This window comes from Thamnophis sirtalis, unplaced genomic scaffold, assembly GCF_051295495.1.
Source record: "Thamnophis sirtalis isolate CommonGarterSnake01/CBP01778 unplaced genomic scaffold, rThaSir2_p1.2 scaffold_1, whole genome shotgun sequence".
NCBI classification, from domain to species: domain Eukaryota; kingdom Metazoa; phylum Chordata; class Lepidosauria; order Squamata; family Natricidae; genus Thamnophis; species Thamnophis sirtalis.
This window is the reverse complement of record NW_028261381.1, coordinates 117504569-117522844: the sequence shown is the minus strand read 5'-3', so window position 1 is coordinate 117522844 and position 18276 is coordinate 117504569. Positions and strand designations below refer to the sequence as shown.

General features: G+C 35.9%; 1 protein-coding gene across 3 annotated transcripts in view; it reads right to left on the bottom strand.

Moving 5' to 3' along the window:
* MEIS2 (Meis homeobox 2) overlaps positions 1-18276 on the bottom strand; it is a 234108-nt gene that overhangs the window by 185056 nt on the left and 30776 nt on the right. The gene's annotated exons all lie outside the window — the stretch shown is intronic.

The window sequence follows — 18276 nt, the reverse complement described above, 5'->3', positions numbered from 1 at the left end:
TTGTAATCTATAAGATTTTTTAAATAAATACATCACATCTGAGATTTAAGAACTGGATACCAAGAAAACTAAGTTTTATTTACCTAGACAGGGCGGAGGCACTTTAGTCATCATTAGAAAGAACAATTGGCCCCAGGTTCAAGAAAAACATGTTTGTTGTACATATAAACTAATCCCATGATATCTACATGTTGCAGGTTATTAGTAACAAACATTATACATTATACTACATTAAACATTATACTACATAATGCTGGCTGATAACCACTGCTTCATATCTTTCCTCAATAAAAGCAGTAAACAAGAAATGTCTAGCTCTGATTCCTTTAGCATTGCATGGAAGCTAAGAATCCTGGATTATTCTACTACCATAGAAAATAAGACCCGGTCTTACATATTTTGGGGCTCCAAAATAAGCATTAGGACTTATTTTCAGGAAAACATGATATCAGGGTGATTAGCCCAACCGGGTGCAACACACCCGTCTGGCACGTACACAAAAGGTGGCAAGCACGCAGGGGCTGATGTCATCCAGCAGCAGCTGCAGCCCGCTATCCCCTTTCTCAGTACACTCTGGGGTTGTGCAGCCCATGCAGTGCAGATGAGTTGATTACCTGTATAAGCAGCAGATGGTGGCAGAAGCACAGGGGGGAAGCACACAATCTGGATGCACCACACGGGCCGTGGGAAATCCAAGTATCGATGGGCCGCAGGAGACTCATCTTCACGTCTCTTGGCTTGCTTGCGGCCAGATGGTACATTGGGATCACCTACCTTCTCCCACACCTCTGTTTCTGTCTTCTGCCGCATGAAGATGAGACTCCTGTGCCCCCCACCTGCTCTGGCCCACTGACTCTTGGTTTTCCTGTGGCCCTTGTGGCATGTCCAGGTCGCCTGCCTTCCCATCACACCTCTGCCTCCATCTGCTGCCACTTCTGCCACATGAAGATGAGCCTCCTGCAGCCACCCTCCCATCTCTAAGCTTTCCTGCAGCCCACATTGTGCATCCAGATAACATACTTCTCCCCCACCCCTGCCTGCTGCTTGGTCAGATAATCAACTCATTTATGTCTATTAATGCTGCTGGACACCATCGACCCCCATGCCCTCACCACCTTCAGTGCTGGCCATGCCCTCCAGCTGATGATGACCTTAATGAGGGCTTATTTTTGGGATAGGGGGTATATTAGGAGTACGCCAAAAATCAGGCTAGGGCTATTTTTGGGGTAACTCAGTAGAAGAATAGTGGGCTTCTTAGTCCATTGCTTGGCCATTATGAGAACAGACTGCTGAACTAGACAGGTCAAGGATTCAAATCCAGAAGACTACTGCTTTATGTTCTTGTTACTACCTTAAGAAATCCTAAATTAAACTTAGGCATTTTTATTTCTTTATCGTTTATCAAGATGTTCTGCTGTTCTAGTCCTTACGCATTATTCCTGCAGGTTACCAATTCCTAGCTTATTCTGAAAAATACCAAAACTTGACTAGAAGCTCTACCTCTTCATTTAGCTGTTCCTACTGCAAAAAGGGAGAAAACTTCCCAGAACTTCTCAAGATTCAAAAACCTAAATTTTGTTGAGTTTTCACAAGTTCTGAAAGCATGGGTCTTTTAGCAGGCTCTAGAGTAGGGTCTAAATATTTACTTCTTCATATTCACTTCTCCATAAGCAAGTGTCAGATATTCTCTCTAATGTGTGGCTATAATTATTTTTAATTAATTAATTATTAATTTAATTATTTTTACCTGGAAACTTACATCTGGGAATTTTCAGGAATGTGGAAAGTTGATGATTGGTGAATGGAAGTTAACTTGGAAGAATGGATCTACATGTAGGAATTGTAGAATTTGACAACAATCAAGGATCTTTATTATTTTTGGAAAATGTCTATGTGCTCACTAAGAATCAACACCAATTAAATTTGGCATCTCCAATATTTTTATCATTTTTAATTTTTTTTATCAACTCACTAATCAAAGACTCTTATCCATGCCCTCTGACCATTTGTGGTTGTTTTCCAATCTTTGGGAAGGCACAAAGCAAATTCTGCCACCTTTAGACTTTCCTTCCCAAAAGCTGTCATAAAAGTTTTAAAGAATTTTACACATATAGCAAATTTGCTCCTGAAGAGCACATGAACTGAACAATCCAAATCCCTTCAACATATTATCATCATGTATTCCAAATTTGGCCAAATACCTGAAAAAAGGTTTACTTCAGTGAAGTCTTACTTTGGTTTCTTATTGAAAAATATTTGCAGAAAGATGTACTTTTGCAGAGGTTTGCTTACATTGACTCTTCTAAAAAATGGTTAAAGGCATCTAGTACAAAACTTTCCTTATTTTTCTGAAATTTGTCAGATTTTATTTCCTTATATGGGGCTATTTTAACTATAAATTCCATCCAGCTTTAAGAGAGGAAGGAAGGGAAGGGTGTTTGCTGATTTTTAATGAAAGTTGTTGAGCAGCTTCAACATTTAAAATTAGATTTAGGTTTGAGTCAAAACAGAGAACTTCATAATCAATCCTATCTTTATTTATGGAAATATAAACATATTAGAGATTTCTGTTTATTTAATGATTGATTGGTTTTATTTAAGTAATACAGGAACAGGTAGTTTCATTTGGCTTCCTTTCCAACAGCAATTCATGCCAGCTTGAAACCATTTGTGTTCTGGCAAGTTTGTCAAAGATATTACTAATTTTATTTTGTTCTACTGTAATTATTACTGAGTATTATTTTATCATGTTTCTCCTAAAAACGACCCACCCCCAAAAGAAGCCCCCAGCACTGTTTTATATGCATGCATTAAAATTAAGCCCTACCCCCAAAGTTTGGCCCTATTTAAGCGCATATGCAGCTGGTCTGCGAAAGAAGTGGCCCAGAGGCCAGCCAAGGCACCTGGCTCTCTCCTTTTGTCCCTGTGGCCAGCCGAGGCCCATGAAAGAAGTGGCCCAGAAACCAGGCAAGGCATGGGGAGATTAGGACATCCCTCAAAAAGAAGGCCTAACCATTTTTGGGGGGGTCAAAACAAAATAACACTGTCATATTTTTGAAGAAACACAATAGTTTATATCTTTTTATATCTTTACGCTATTGTTGTTTCTTGCCACTTAACAAATAGTTTTATTTATATGTCAATTTGAATAACTTTTAGCTAGAAATGCTAGAGAAATATAAATACAATGGCATTGAAACAACTATAGGTATAAATATTTTTAAAATCCCTAAAATGTATTGAAGACTGAATAGATATAGTATAGAATTATATCATTCCCATTCTTACAGAGTTTTTTAAATTTACCTTTTAAAAAGGTCTATGTATATATTAAAGCTTTGAAAACAAAATAAGTAACTTTTAAATAGGCTTAGCTAATCTAGTATTCATAAGAAGTCATGATCCAATCCATGGAATTCAAACTTTTCCTTTACTTCACTGACAATTAAAATAATAGCAATAATGAATCTCTAAAGTGAATTATGCAATGTGAACGATTTGAAAAATGTGATTAAAATTGTACATGCATAATTATTTATCAGGGAGTAGGAGGCCTTGTGCTATCCTGGTTCACTTCCTTCCTCAACGGCCACTCTCAGTCAGTGTTGATAGGAGGGGAGAAATCCAGCCCTAACCCACTGCTTTGCGGGGTGCTGCAGGGCTCGGTACTCTCTCCATTCCTGTTCAATATTTATATGAAGCCACTGGGTGAGATCATCCATCACCATGGACTGAGATATCACCAATATGCTGATGATATTCAGCTGTATGTCTCAACCCATGGTGAGTTAAGTGATGCCATATCCTCCGTCTCTCACAGTGCCTGGAGGCTGTTATGGGTTGGATGAGGAGCAACGGGTTGAAACTAAACCCTGGCAAGACCAAGTGGCCCTGATTATGGGGTTCATTGACTTAGAGAGAATTGCCATCTTTGGTCTTGGATGGAGCGGCACTACCCCAAACTGACCCTGTGCATAATCTGGGGGTTCTCTTGGACTCAGAACTCCTGCTTGAAGAATAGGTGACGGTTGCAGCCAGGAGAGCCTTCACACAACTGCACGTTGTGCACCAGTTATGCCCTTTCCTGGACCGGCAATCCCTACTCACAGTCATTCATGCCTTAGTCACTTCCCTTCTTGGCTATTGAAATGTGCATCCTGAAGCTCCAGTTGGTACAAAATGCACCAGCCCACACAGTTTTGTGCAGACTCTGGTGTTCACATGTATCACCACTCTTGCAGGAGCTGCATTGGTTGCCGATCTGCTTCTGGGTGCAATTCAAGTTACTGATTGTCACCTTTAAAATCATTCATGGCTTGGGACCAGGTCTGAAGGACTGTCTCTTGCCAGTCACATCTAACCCCTCCCCCCATCACAATGGGGAAACAGGGAATATTGCGAGACCCATCTCCAAGGGAGGTACACCTGGTGGAACCAAGATGAAGGGCCTTCTCCGTGGTGGTTCCTTCTCTCTGGAACATCATTCTCCCAGAAATTAGAATGGCCCCCACTCTAATTGTGTTCCAGAAGGCACTGAAGACCTGGTTCTGACAGCAGGCCTGGGGAACCCAGAGCAGGATGGAGCCCATTAAATGGCTCGTGTGATTGGCTATCGCTGGGACAGGAAGTGGGGGATGGGGTGATTTTGTTACATTGGTTTTTTATTAGTTTTACTGTTTTTAGATGTGGTGTTTATATTCTGTAAGCCGCCTTGACTTGCCATGGGGAATAGATGGCAATGTAAATTTAATAATAATAAATAAACATAAAAACTAAATAGATGAAATATTAAATTTTTAAAAACAATCATGTGAACTGAAGTATGTTCTAAAGTATAAAGAAAACCAACTCTTTTTGTACAGCAACTTATTTGCATAACTATCAAAAATAAAAATAAATCCTTAGTTAAGTACTTAGGGAAACCCTCTTTTTCACTTAAGCCATGATTTTGTTCTGTTGCATGTGATATGATAATATTCAATGAATACTAGGCCTAGACCTATTTTTGATGCTTTAGAGTTATAATTCTAAAGTTATAAAGCAGTTCTCACTCATTATTACAGAATTAGTTGACAATCTAGTTGTACCAAGAAAAAAAAATCCCACACCCTAATTGGTCCCACAGGGTAGTTAGGTGCTGTGGAAGACATAAAAACACTATTATTTCCCCATAGTGATTTTCTAGCCTTCCCATACTCTCTGTAGCACATTGGGACTTCTAAATTACATACCATAATTGACATCAAATATCTGTCCCACTAGTGAATATCTTTATTAGCATCAAAATCACACACAACTAGTGTTCTTCAATGTTATTAAACAGAACTTGTTCTAGGTGTTGCCTTACTAATTAGGATGAGCCCGAGGAAGGAAATCTGGGTCATGTTAAATTAATTGGAATGAGCATGAAAATTAGCTGAGCAAACTGCATCAATTTTCTATAGAGAACACTCTTCATGTTGAGAATAAAAATGGATATTATGAGGTATTAACCAAAATACATTATATGGCTGCCAAGAGGTGTGTTACAGTAGCCCTGAAATATCATGCAGACAGATTCTCAGAAGTTAATGAGACATTTCCAAGAATGGTAAATACATGGTATTAAAATGGGTGTGCCTCTTATGGGAAAATGCCAACTCATTTCATGTTTATTCAGGCATAACAAGATCTTCAACATGAGCATAATTTAAAAGGTGAATAGTGCAGAATAGTGCATTCAGCTAATTTTCCTTAAGAAATAATAGATTAAATTGAACAAAAAATGAATTAAGAGGTTTACAAGTCAACAAGTCAACCATCAGATTATTGCCTCTACTCACTATATTCTCATCATCTCCTGCGATGAAGTTTCTGAAAAAAAAATGTCCCGAAGGCAGGGAACAAAGCGAGCAGAACTGATTATGGCCACACTCACCGCTTTGCTGTCTAAACTCTGTTTGGCTTCCTAATGAGCTCACTAAAAACCTAATTCATCTCCCATAACCCTTCTCAGCCCTCCTTGAAATTCACCATTATGGAAATTACAGATGAAACATTTACAGGCTGTGTTCAAATTACTGCTTCTTCAACAGGCAGGTCCCTGACCCTTACAATGAGCACAATAGAGATATGTCCGGCATGAAACCACTCAGGCCACAGCCTTTAGAATAAAAAGGCTTAGGAAGGTTAAAACTTTTTTTCATGGTGCTAACAATTTCCACATAAGTGCTTTTAGCCCCATGAATATGGGAATTCTCTATATTGGACAATATATCAAGCACAAACTATAATTCAGAATGGGAAAATGAGTTGTACTGATGACAAATAACTGAAATAGGCTAATGTGAATTCCCTGTTCATGAGAAAACTCCCTCAGTTCCTCATTACATGAAGTCAAAATGATCCTCATGGCATCTGCCCTGTAACTGGAAGATTACTGAATTGATAGATCCTTACTTTAAAATGCAGCTGTTTTATTCTGCTTTAGTAATTAATTCTTTTTCCAATACCTTATTGATTAAGCGTACACCCTGATAAAGTTCAAACTGAGAAGAATCTCTAGTGCCTTCCTTAGTTGCTCAAGAGAGTCAATGAAAACTTCCTACAATTCCACTTCCCTCCTCAGAGTGCTGATCCAATGAACAGAACAGTTTTTTCTCATAAATTAGTCAGACCATGTGGAGCTATATTAGCTGATAGTTGCTTTTGTCTCTTTACTTGCTGACTTGCTTTTCATTTTTGCTGGCTTTTGAGCTGTCACACACAAAGTCGGAGTGCAGCTGCCATTCTGAACCCAAAGCAAGGTAAAGAACAATTCATACAAACTACATTTTTCTCCATTTTATATAGCTACAACTCTTTGAGCAGTTCAGCACTCAATAAGGCCTCCTGGGACACAACTAGCTGAGAAATCAGTACTAAAGCATGCAGGCATATTGTGGAACTAAGGTTAAAAAAAGAAAAAGTAAACTGATTCTTCATAAGTTCCATTTTTCAGGCTAGAATATTGAAGTTTGTCTTATTCAGAATTACAAATTTCTACTATTTTGTTTAGTAAAAAGAGACATGAATACTTGCAAACTGTATTGTTAGCACTTGTGAGGCAACGTATAACTAATGACCAAAAGCCACCAATTGTTGCCTGAACAGTACCATTATAAAGATACAAGAATGGCAACTTCGAGTGTGATATTTTTAAAGAGTCACACAAAGATGATCATAAATTCTAAATAATAAGATTTTTTTTAAAAATTATTGACTACACAGTAGGCTTTTTTCTTTCTGTGTCTCTCACTGAATATTGCTCTAAAGTACTTCAGTAATACCAAAGTAAAGCAAGACAAAGAAAAACTTGCTAAGTATGTCTATGATAACATCACATAAACAGATCTTACCAGCATGTGGAATATTCTATGCATTACTTAGAGAATCTCATGAGTTGTGGAAATAAAAAATCTCTGGTAAAATTGTACATTAGGTTCTAGTCTTAAAGCAACTGATGAGACCACTTAAATTTTGAGGCATTTTAAACCAGTATCAAATTTAATTAAAGGGTTTATTTATGAAAGGCTTTGTACAGATGTTCTTTGTAAATATGTAGCGCATGGAATTTCAGCAAAGATAGCAATGCTTGCTGGAAATTCTTTAAGTCATAGTTCTAATACATGTAGAGGGAACTGGGTTGAGAAAACTGCTTCATATATTTTCAGTCAGAATCAATTTTATCTGGCAACTTCTGGCATGCTTAATTTGTTGCAAAAGTTGGATTAGAAGACCTCCAAGGTCCCTTCCAACTCTGTTATTCTAAATATGGGAAGTACCTGTGTCAGTGGGCTGACTCCAGTGTTTTACTCTTTGGACTCCAGTATACACTCTTTGGAGTACCATAAACAGAATCAGAGCACTTCCACTAATGAAAGCAATGGTAGTGATTTTTGCTGATTTCTTTTATCTCCGCAACCTCTAGTGTCAATTAACCATTCTCCCAACTCTTCTGAGCAGATTTTCAGAAAATATATGGGACTGAAAGGAAGAGGAATTGGCAAAGATAATATTTTCTCTTTTACCAGCAGAAAAGTTCTACTGGATCAAGAGCTTCTACTTAATAGAAGAGTCTTTTGCTGGATCCATTTAATGCCTATGAAAAGCTGCATTCTTCCAACCTCAGGGCACTTTTTCTCTTCCATAAAGTTATCTAGAGATATCTGAAGCATACATCCAAATCCAAAATTGTCCAAATCCAGTTTAAAATTGTTGTTAGCAATGCCTTATTTTCATTGATATATAAACTCTTTATAATTAATCAGGTTCCTAATTAATCAAACAGGTTCCTGACAAACCTAGCAAATTTTGTTTCCCTAAAAGTAGAGAAGGGAACAAGGGGATCAGCCACATTGGACTTAATTCTCACTTACAGAGATGAAATGATAGAAGGTGTTGAAGCTACAGGAACCTGGGAGTGTGGAGGGGAGTGATCATGCAATATTGGAATTCAACATTATGCAAGCACAAGCAATAGAACAAAGTCAAACTAAAGTATTGGACTTTAAAAGAGCTAATTTCAATAAACCTAGAGAGCTTGGGAAGGATTCCATGTATGAGAATCCTCAAGGGGAAACAACTCAAGACAGCTTGAGAAACTTTGAAAAGTGAGATTATAAAAGCCCAGTCTAGCCCAATACTAATGAAGAAGATACATAACAGTGCTCAAAAGAAACCAGCATGGCTGCATAAAGAACTCCTTGACAAATTGAATGACAAAAAAGACAGGTATAAAATGTGGAAAGAGGGGCACATAATTAAGGCAGAATATCAGCAAATAGCGCAAGCCTGTAAACATGAAGTGAAGAAAGCTAACGCTTACAATGAACAAAGGCTTGAGACAAAAGTAAAAAATAACAAAAAAAAGTTTCTTTCAATATCTTAAAAATAAGAAAAAAGTCAAGGAAACAATTGCTTAGAGAAAGTGGCAAGAAAGTGACAAGCAACAGGGAGAAAGCAGAACTGCTTAACTCATTTTTTGCAACTGTCTTTTCACAAAGGGAAAACAGTCCAACCTATCAAACAGCCCCACAAAAAACAGATTAGGAACACAAGTTAAAATAGGGAAGAAAATGGTACGTGAGAACCTGTCTACCCTAGACGAGTTCAAATCACCAGAACCAGAACCCCAAGGTTCTGAAGGAACCGGCCAATGTGATCTCCGAACCACTGAACTATATCTTTCAAAGATTCTGGAGCACCAGGGAACTGCCAGAGGACTGGAAGAGAGCTGATGTAGTTCCCGTATTCAAAAAAGGGAAAAAAATAGATCCAGGAAACTACAGAGCCATCAGCCTGATCTCAATACCAGGAAAGATTCTAGAAACGATAAGGAAGCAATGAATCAGCAAATACCTAGAAACAAACAAAGTAATAACCAAGAGCCAATATGGATTTGTCAAAAACAGATCATGCCAGACTAATCTTATTCCATTCTTTGACAAAGTGACAAAACTAGTGGACCAGAGGAATGCTGTCGATATAATTTACTTGGACTTCAGTGAGGCATTTGACAAAGTAGACCATAACCTACTACTTAATAAAATAGAAAATGTGGGTTAGACAGCATCACCACCAGATGGATTCATTGGATGACCAACCGCACTCAACATGTAGTCCTCAATGGAATTGCATTAACATTGAGTCAGGTATGCAGTGGGGTACCCCAAGGCTCTGTTTTAGGCCCAGTACTCTTCACTATATTCATCAATGATTTGGACGAAGGGATGGGGAACTAATCAAATTTGCAGATGACACCAAGCTGGTAGTAATAGCCAACACTCAAGAAGATAGGCTTAAGATACAGAAGGATCTTGACAAACTTGAACATTGGGCACTATCTAACGAAATAAAATTCAATGGTGAAAAAAAGTAAGGGTCTACATTTAGGTAAGAAAAACAAAATGCACAGGTACAGTATATTTTGCATCTTGCTCAATAGTGGTGACTGTGAGAGGGATCTTGGAGTTCTAGTGGACAATCACTTAAATATGAGCCAGCAGTATACTGCAGCTGCCAAAAAAAGCCAAGTTCTAGGCTGCATAAACAGATGAATAGAATCAAGATCACATGAAGTGTTAATACTACTTTATAATGCCTTGGTAAGGCCACACTTGGAATACTGCATCAAATTTGGTCACCACAATGTAAAAAAAATGTTGAGGCTCTAGAAAGAGTGCAGAGAAGAGTAACAAAGATGATTAGATGACGATAAAACATATAAAGAACAATTGCTGGAACTGGATATGTCTAGTCTTATGAAAAGAAGGACTAGGTGAGACATGATAGCAGTGTTCCTATATCTCAGGGGTGGCCACAAAGAAGAGAGAGTCAAACTATTCTCCAAAGCACCTAAGAGTAGAACAAGAAACAATAGGTGGAAACTAATCAAGGAGAGAACTAACTTAGAATTAAGGAGAAATTTTCTAACAGTTAGAACAATTAATCAGTGGAACAACTTGCCTCCAGAAATTGTCAATTGCTCCAACACTGGAAGTTTTAAGAAGAGATTAGATAACCATTTGTCTGAAGTGGTGTAGAGCTTCCTGCCTAAGCAGTGGATTGAACTAGAAGACCTCCAAGGTCCCTTCCGACTCTGTTATTCTAATTAGAAATAACTTCTTTATGGAGGAGATAACATTTTTTCTAGGAAAATCTAAGAACAAATTAAATATGGGAAAAAACTCTATGAGACACAGAAACAGAGAAACAGAAAAATCCTTTCCTGGTTTTTTTTAAAGTAGAATTTATTGGTTTTCCCCCTATAGATGCTTATATTAATTTCCATAAAATTATACATAAACATTCCTGTTTTATTGACCTCATATAAGATATTCAATTATAAAATAGTTAAAACATTACAACCATTTTTTAAAATAGAAAATAGAGAAAAGTTGTTATTAACAGTTACTTTTCATGTGTCTGTCCCATCACCACTCAGTAATACAGGTTATTACTGTATTAATAACCTGTATTACAGGTTATTAAATACACCATATTAAAATACACTTTATTTAATAACCATTATTTCAACAACTATTCAAACTTATAATGACTGATCAAATAGTAGTTACAACCAGTTCTTATACTTACAGCTGTCACAGTATCCCAATGGTCGCATAAGTGTGATCTGGGTACTTAGCATCCAGTTTGTGATTGCAACATCCACTGGTCACGTGATTGTGATTTGCAAACTTTCCTGTCGGTTTCCAACAAAGTAAATGGGGAAGATGGCAGGAATAACAGAATTGGAAGGGATCTCTATGGTCTTCTGGTCCTACTCCCTTCTCAAGCAAGACCCCTATTCCATTTCATACAAGTGGTTGTTCCTTATCCACTCTCTTCTTAAAAACTTCCAGGAATGGAACACTCACAACTTCTGATTAATTATTGTAATTGTCAGGAAATTTCTCCTTACTTCTAGGTTCATCCTCTCCTTGAAGCCTCAAGTCACAGTCATGTGAGCACTACATATAATCATCTGCCAGAATTGCCACTGCTAAGCAGCAGAATCATATGCCACTTAATTACAGAGTTTTCTGTCTCAATTAACATTGTTAAACAAGTATTACGGTACCTATCATGACTTTTCTAAACTCACAAAATGAAAACTGATTTTTCAACTAGCCAGTTAAACATGTTCACCATTTAGATCCAAGGCAATCATTTTATTATGGCACTGTGTTCTACCATGCATTTCAATATTCTCTACCATTGAAGGCCAGGGAGTCCCCAAACCCTACCAGGAAATACAAGTTCGGTAACCTTTATAATTACACACAAAGTTATTCAGAGTTCTACATGGTGATTTGTTTTTGTTAAATTATGGAACTAATTTCTTTAAATTATTATGCATTACTCAGACTGAATTATGATAACCCAGATTTACTTCTTATTTTAAATTATAAAGGCAGTTCTGAAAGGTAGCTATGTTGGGTGGAAGCATCTATCTTTGTTACTTATTAACCACACTAAAATAAAGAGGAATTGCTTTGCTCTCCCATAGTTTTTATTTTAAAGGAGGCATGAGATTTGTATTATAGTATATTATACCACCAAGTATTATAATATAATTTGAAAATAACTGTACTAAGTAACTGTTAAAATTTCTATAATATAGTATATAATATTGTTTTATTGTTGTACATTTTATACATCACCCAAAGTTGCCCAGTGAGGGAAAAGGGTGCTTTCTAAATATAAATAAAATTGAATAAAATAATATGATAGAATTGAATAGGATTAAATTACAATGCTCACTTAAATTCCAGTGTGATATCACTGATACAAAGTACAGTCTCTCCTCAACCTTTTTTAGATTTTTTAAACTATTCACCAAAGAACACTTATGGAAAAAAGCAATTTCATATTTCATACATTCTATTCAATATATGCCAATAAACATTTATATTTCTAAAAAGCCATTTATATCTCTTTGGTATAATTTCTTACGATCTTTCCTTAACGTAAGGATTTCAACATTCAAATAGAAGGTTATGGACTGTTAAATTGAGCAAATGTTCTGCACTGGCATTTTAGTTGCAACAGGTGCCAAGCTTGGCAATTTAGTATCTACAGTTCTTAACATATGTTTATATGTGTCTTCTTCAAACACAGAAGATAAAACTGAAAACAAGGTGCTGCATACAATGTCACTTATTCTCAGTTCTGAAAACCTAGGAAAAGATTATCCACATATAAAAGTATTCTAGGTAAAAAAACTGGAATGAAGCAGCTGATAATCACATAGGTGATAATAATTTATTACCCTCAGTCATTGATATACCACACGTGCAATAGGATGTTTTGCCTGTGTAATCAAAATATTGGTTATATTTTCATTATTATTAAAGGCATTATTCAACTATAACCACCAGTTATCGGAAATTGGAAGTACATATTCACTATTTGTCCTAAATTATAAACATTTAGTAAAACAAAAAAGCAATTCCAAATTGATTTATGCACTGCAGCAAGATGATTCCTCATCCCCTTCATGAATGCTGGGAGTAGACACTGACATGATCCAGAAATTACTAGCATTTCTGATCAAGTACAAACAATTCCAACCACCTATATATTTTGAAAGAAGTAATAAAAAGATGATGCTATTACCAATTTCTTCTATCCTCTATTAAGGTTCATTGGAAAGTTACTAAGCTTATATTGCTGGAAAAGCTTTCTAAAGCTGAGAGTAGGACCATAATATTTATTGTAGCCTTATATGTAGCATTTCATGTACTACAAAGCTGTAGAAATAATAGTCTTGATTCGAACTGTTGCTCTGGCAGGCAGATTCTACCATAGAGGAATTTTAATCACATTACACTGTTTCTAGTAAAGACCTATCAACTGAAAGTATTCTCCAAATGGCTGGGAGATCTGATGGAACAATATTATTAATGTTTGTAAAAGAAAAGATAGAGAGAGAAAATCAGTGAAAAATTATTTCCATTCACTTTTCTCTGGATTAGAATCTATTCTATAACACAGAAGCTCTTCTGTTAGCAGAGCAGACTGAGGTTCCAATCCAAGAATAAAAAGGAGAACTTAAAAAGTAATATTAACAGTTTCATTTATAGCAATACCAAGTCCTTTTGTTTTATTGTTATACATTTTAAAAAGTATATTAAAACATATTTCAACAGCAAAGCCATGTATTGTTCAAATTATTTGCACATGGTATTCAGATCCATTTGAAAAAATATATGATATTCCTAGAAATATTAAACTCATAATGTATCTATGATTACATCATTACTAAATTTGGAAGATACTGGCAATCATTTAATGATAATTGTTCATATCTTTATAATTATATTTATATTGTCTGCTTATTATATTATTTTAACCACATGACACTGTTTCTAGCAAAGGCCTGTCAACTGAAAGTATCCTCCAAACGACTGGGAGATGAAACAGGATAATATTACCAGAAGAAACTCTGGGCAACATACAACAATCAAATAAAATAATAATATACAGATACAAAAATGATATGATTGAAGCTGCAGAATTTAAACCTGAACAGATTATCCATGCAAGTGATCCTATTATAATAAACAAGATGTGAAGCCTTTTCAAGCTGATTTAGAGTGATTTAGGGGGACCTTTCAGACATTTAATACACCTATCATTTAGATGTACAGATCTCTTTCCTAAATGCTATTCATTGAACAGGAGATTGAATTCTATCAGAATCATCCTCTAATCTTACTTCCTATTATAGTATATTTCCACACAATTGAAAAGTTCATTACAATAAATTCCTTCTATATGTAGTTTGCACAAGAAAAGTTGTTTTACAGCCCTAACAAAATTTTATTTTTAAGCCTATGATAAAAGCAGCAAAATAATGTAAGAAGAAGGAAAAATAAGTCACACCACTAACTTTCCTACTTTTACTTATGCAATATCAACAGTTATAAACTGATGTGTAAAACATTGTAATATTTTCTTTTATAAAATTATCCTATTGATAACAATCTAAAATCAATGCAAATAATCATTCCAGTAGTTTTCATTCATACACACACAAACACACACATACATACACACACACACACACACACACACACACACACACACATATTTAAACTTGAGATTTCAAACTGAAAACATTTCATTTCAATAATCTTGGGCTAATATTAATTGAAACTTTAAATTTTGTTCATGTCAATAAAGCAAACAATATTCATACCCATTTTAATTCTTACAAATATATACTAAGAACATACAACTGAAATAACCCATTAAATACAGATATTGTTGTTTTGTTTTAAATGAATATATGTTATATATTCTAAGGGCATATACCCTTTTTCAGACTATAAGGTGCAATGGAGTATAAGACGCATCTAAATTTCAAAGAGAAAAACTAGAAAAAAAATCAGGCTCCTCACGTCTGTTTTTTGCCCTTCCATGCCCCCAGGAGCACTCTACAGGTCTTTCAAACCCTCCATGCATCCTGTTCTTGCAAAAAAAAAAAAAAAGACTTGTTTTTGGAAAAAAAATGGGGGCATTTTTGGTCTCCTGAGCCCCCACATGAAAAAGGGATGCAGGGGTACATTTCAGGAGGCCAAAAACAGGGCTCTTTTTGGTCTATAAGACGCACCGACATTTCCACCCAGGTTTTTTTTGGGGGGGGGGGCGGATAGTCCAAAAAATATGGTATGCAATTAGGATTTAAGCTATTACTAAATTGTAGTTGTGCCAGTGTAAGAAAATCTTATTCACATGAAACTCTTTGGCAACAGCTTGCAAAGTATTTAGGGAAGCTACGGTGTCCTCTTATAGGTTGTTTCTGCTGTTACACTCCCCAATCTAACCATTCTTCCTAGTTTTTGCCTAGCTATACAGAACTTGATGGATGTATTTGAGCTTCAAGTTGTAACTAGCTAATACATACAATAAAATCCAACCCTAGCTCCCTGATATTTTTCTCTGTGTCACAATTGTGGACCCTGGGTATCTGTTGACATGGCTTTATGTCATATCACTGCAAAATCATCCTCCCTGTATTATACTTATCCACATATTTAGCTGGAAGATTATTCTATGCTCTTAAAAGATTTACCAATGACTGCAGCAGTTAATTTTGCAACCCATTAGTCTTTTAGCTATTGACCCAAGTACAGGATTTTTCTCCTTTTTCTCCAGGTTGAGAAACCATTGGAAATCAACACTGTCCACTTCAGAGTTTATACTGATGTGAGACTCAGAGATCACAGTCTAGTCACTTTGGGTGACTAGAAAAATGAAAAAAATGTTATGACTAAACTCAAGAAGCCCAGAGGAAAATATACAGTTCATAGAAAGAAAAATAATGTAAAAAACACGCATTCTCAATCAGCAATTTCTATTTACAAGGCAAAGAATACAACCATTATGCTAATCTAGACTTCCTTATAAAGATAATTTTAGATGATACAGTTGTACACTGGGTACTCATTGTTAATTGGTTCTGGGAAGTGCGACGAGTAGTAAAAATGACAAGTGCCAAACAAACCAGGTGATTTACCATGTGATCCTTTGTTTTGGCTGAGAAGGACTTCCTGTTTGTTCCCTTTTTCTATGTCAGCAACCTTTCCAGCATGGCCAAGTTCCTGTCTGCCCTCTGTGACCATCTTTCTTTTCCTTTTGCAGCAACCTTCCTGGCATGGCCAACTTCATGTCCTTCTCCGCAGTCCCCTTTCCTATTGAAGTGCATCAAGTACCAAACAAACAACGAGTACCGGGACATTTTTGCATCAAAATGCATCAAATACCAAATTATAACCAAGGTATCACTGTATTAGAAATCATGGAAAACATTGACAAAATTGTGGGCACACTTCTTTCTTTGAAAAGTAATCACTGGTATTAACCTGTAACAAAGTTACATGCACCAGCTAAATAAACAGTAGTCCTTAAGGCTACATATGGGGAGAAGTATCTTAAAACCATAATAGAAAAATATACTAGGAGATGAACCAATGTGATGTAGTGGTAAATGTGCTGGCCTAGAAAACAGTAGACTGCGTTCTAGGTCTCCCTTAGGCATGAAAGCTGGCTGGGTGACTTTGGACCAGTCTCTCTCTCTCTCCCAACCCAGCCTTCTTCACAGGGCTGTGGTTGTAGGGAAAATAGGAAGAGGGAAAAGTATGCTTGGTAAGTTTGCCGCCTTGAGTCCGCCTTGGTAAGTTTGCCGCCTTTTATATATACAGTCTCTTTTTCTGTATATATAAAAGTAATATAAAAATATAATACTAATAATTCATATTATAATTGCAATAGGAGAGAAGTGAATACAGAGTGTTAAAATCTGTTCTTGCCCTTCCAAAGATCATTCTTTTTAATGAGTGCTGCACCAAGTACTAAAACCATTGTTTCCTTCCATTATTTACTTCAACTAAAGTGGATCTTTTAAATAATGGCAAGAGTATTCTTCACCACAACTCAGATTTTAATATGTAATTTTTAAAGAAATTAGTAATATTAGCCAGAATTTATTTGTCTTACTTATATTAAGATGGGTGCCCTGGTTTGCAAAATTTAAAGTATCAGATTTCTTAGAATACCCTTCTTGATTTTAAACAGATATGATCACTTTTAAGGCGTGGTATAAATAATTAACTTATCAATTAACATGTCCAGAATGTAGCAGCAGGAGGAATAATGGAATTGCCTGCATACTTTTGCTTAGCAAGTTGCACTGATTCCCAGTTTGCTTCTGGGTGCAATTCGAAGTATTGGTTATTACTTATAAAGCCGGTATAGCATAGACTGGTTGCTCTAGGGACTACTAGCCTCCAATAGCATTCATCCAGCAGATTCAATCCTAAACATTGATATGCTCCAGATTCCTTTGATTAAACAATGATATCTATTGGGACCCCAGAAATATACTTCTCTGCAGCAGTGCTTAAGACTCTGCTCCAAGATCTGGATAGCCCTCATTCTGCTGTTGCTTAGAAGACTGTGGCTTTTCATCCAGGCCTTTGGTGAGGATATGTAAACACCTTCTGATATATGGTACTTTAGTACATTAAGTATGGAACAGATTCTAAGGAAGTATATTTTATTATATCTAACACTGCATACAAATGTACAATTAATTACTTTTGAATGCTCTGATATACAAAACAGAGTTCCATTTTCAGTGCAGAATGAATTTTTTTCCTAAATTATCTATATTAAACATGTGTTCAAAAGACAATATTTAAAATCAGGCATGAATAATGAGAAATACTGATTCATCTAGTTCACTGAAAATAGCATTCTAGAGCACTTTATTGCTGTGCAAAAATTTCCTTTGTACTGTTTCCAAGATATGTGTCATTTTTCATAAATGCTGATTGAACGATAAAAGTGGTAACCTTAAGGCTGAAAGTCTATTCAATATTATTAATCAACAGTATATTTTAACAGGGCTACATTTTAATTAAAAGTATATATGTTTATGCATTGAGGTAATTTAATTCTAATATGAAACCATAAGAAAAAATGATAAAAAAATAAAGGAATTACACACCTTTGGTATTGTCAGCAACAACATCCATAGCAGATAACTATGATTTATATAAATTTATATAAGTTCATAGATTGTATAAATACAACTGTTATTAATGCAATACAATCAAATTATCATTTTGATAGATGGAAATATATAATAGGTATAATATATCTCCATGAATAATAGTAAACTGAAGAATATAGACAATTTTACCATTTGGAAGAATTTGGGGACAAGCAGAATACTACTTAATTTTCTTG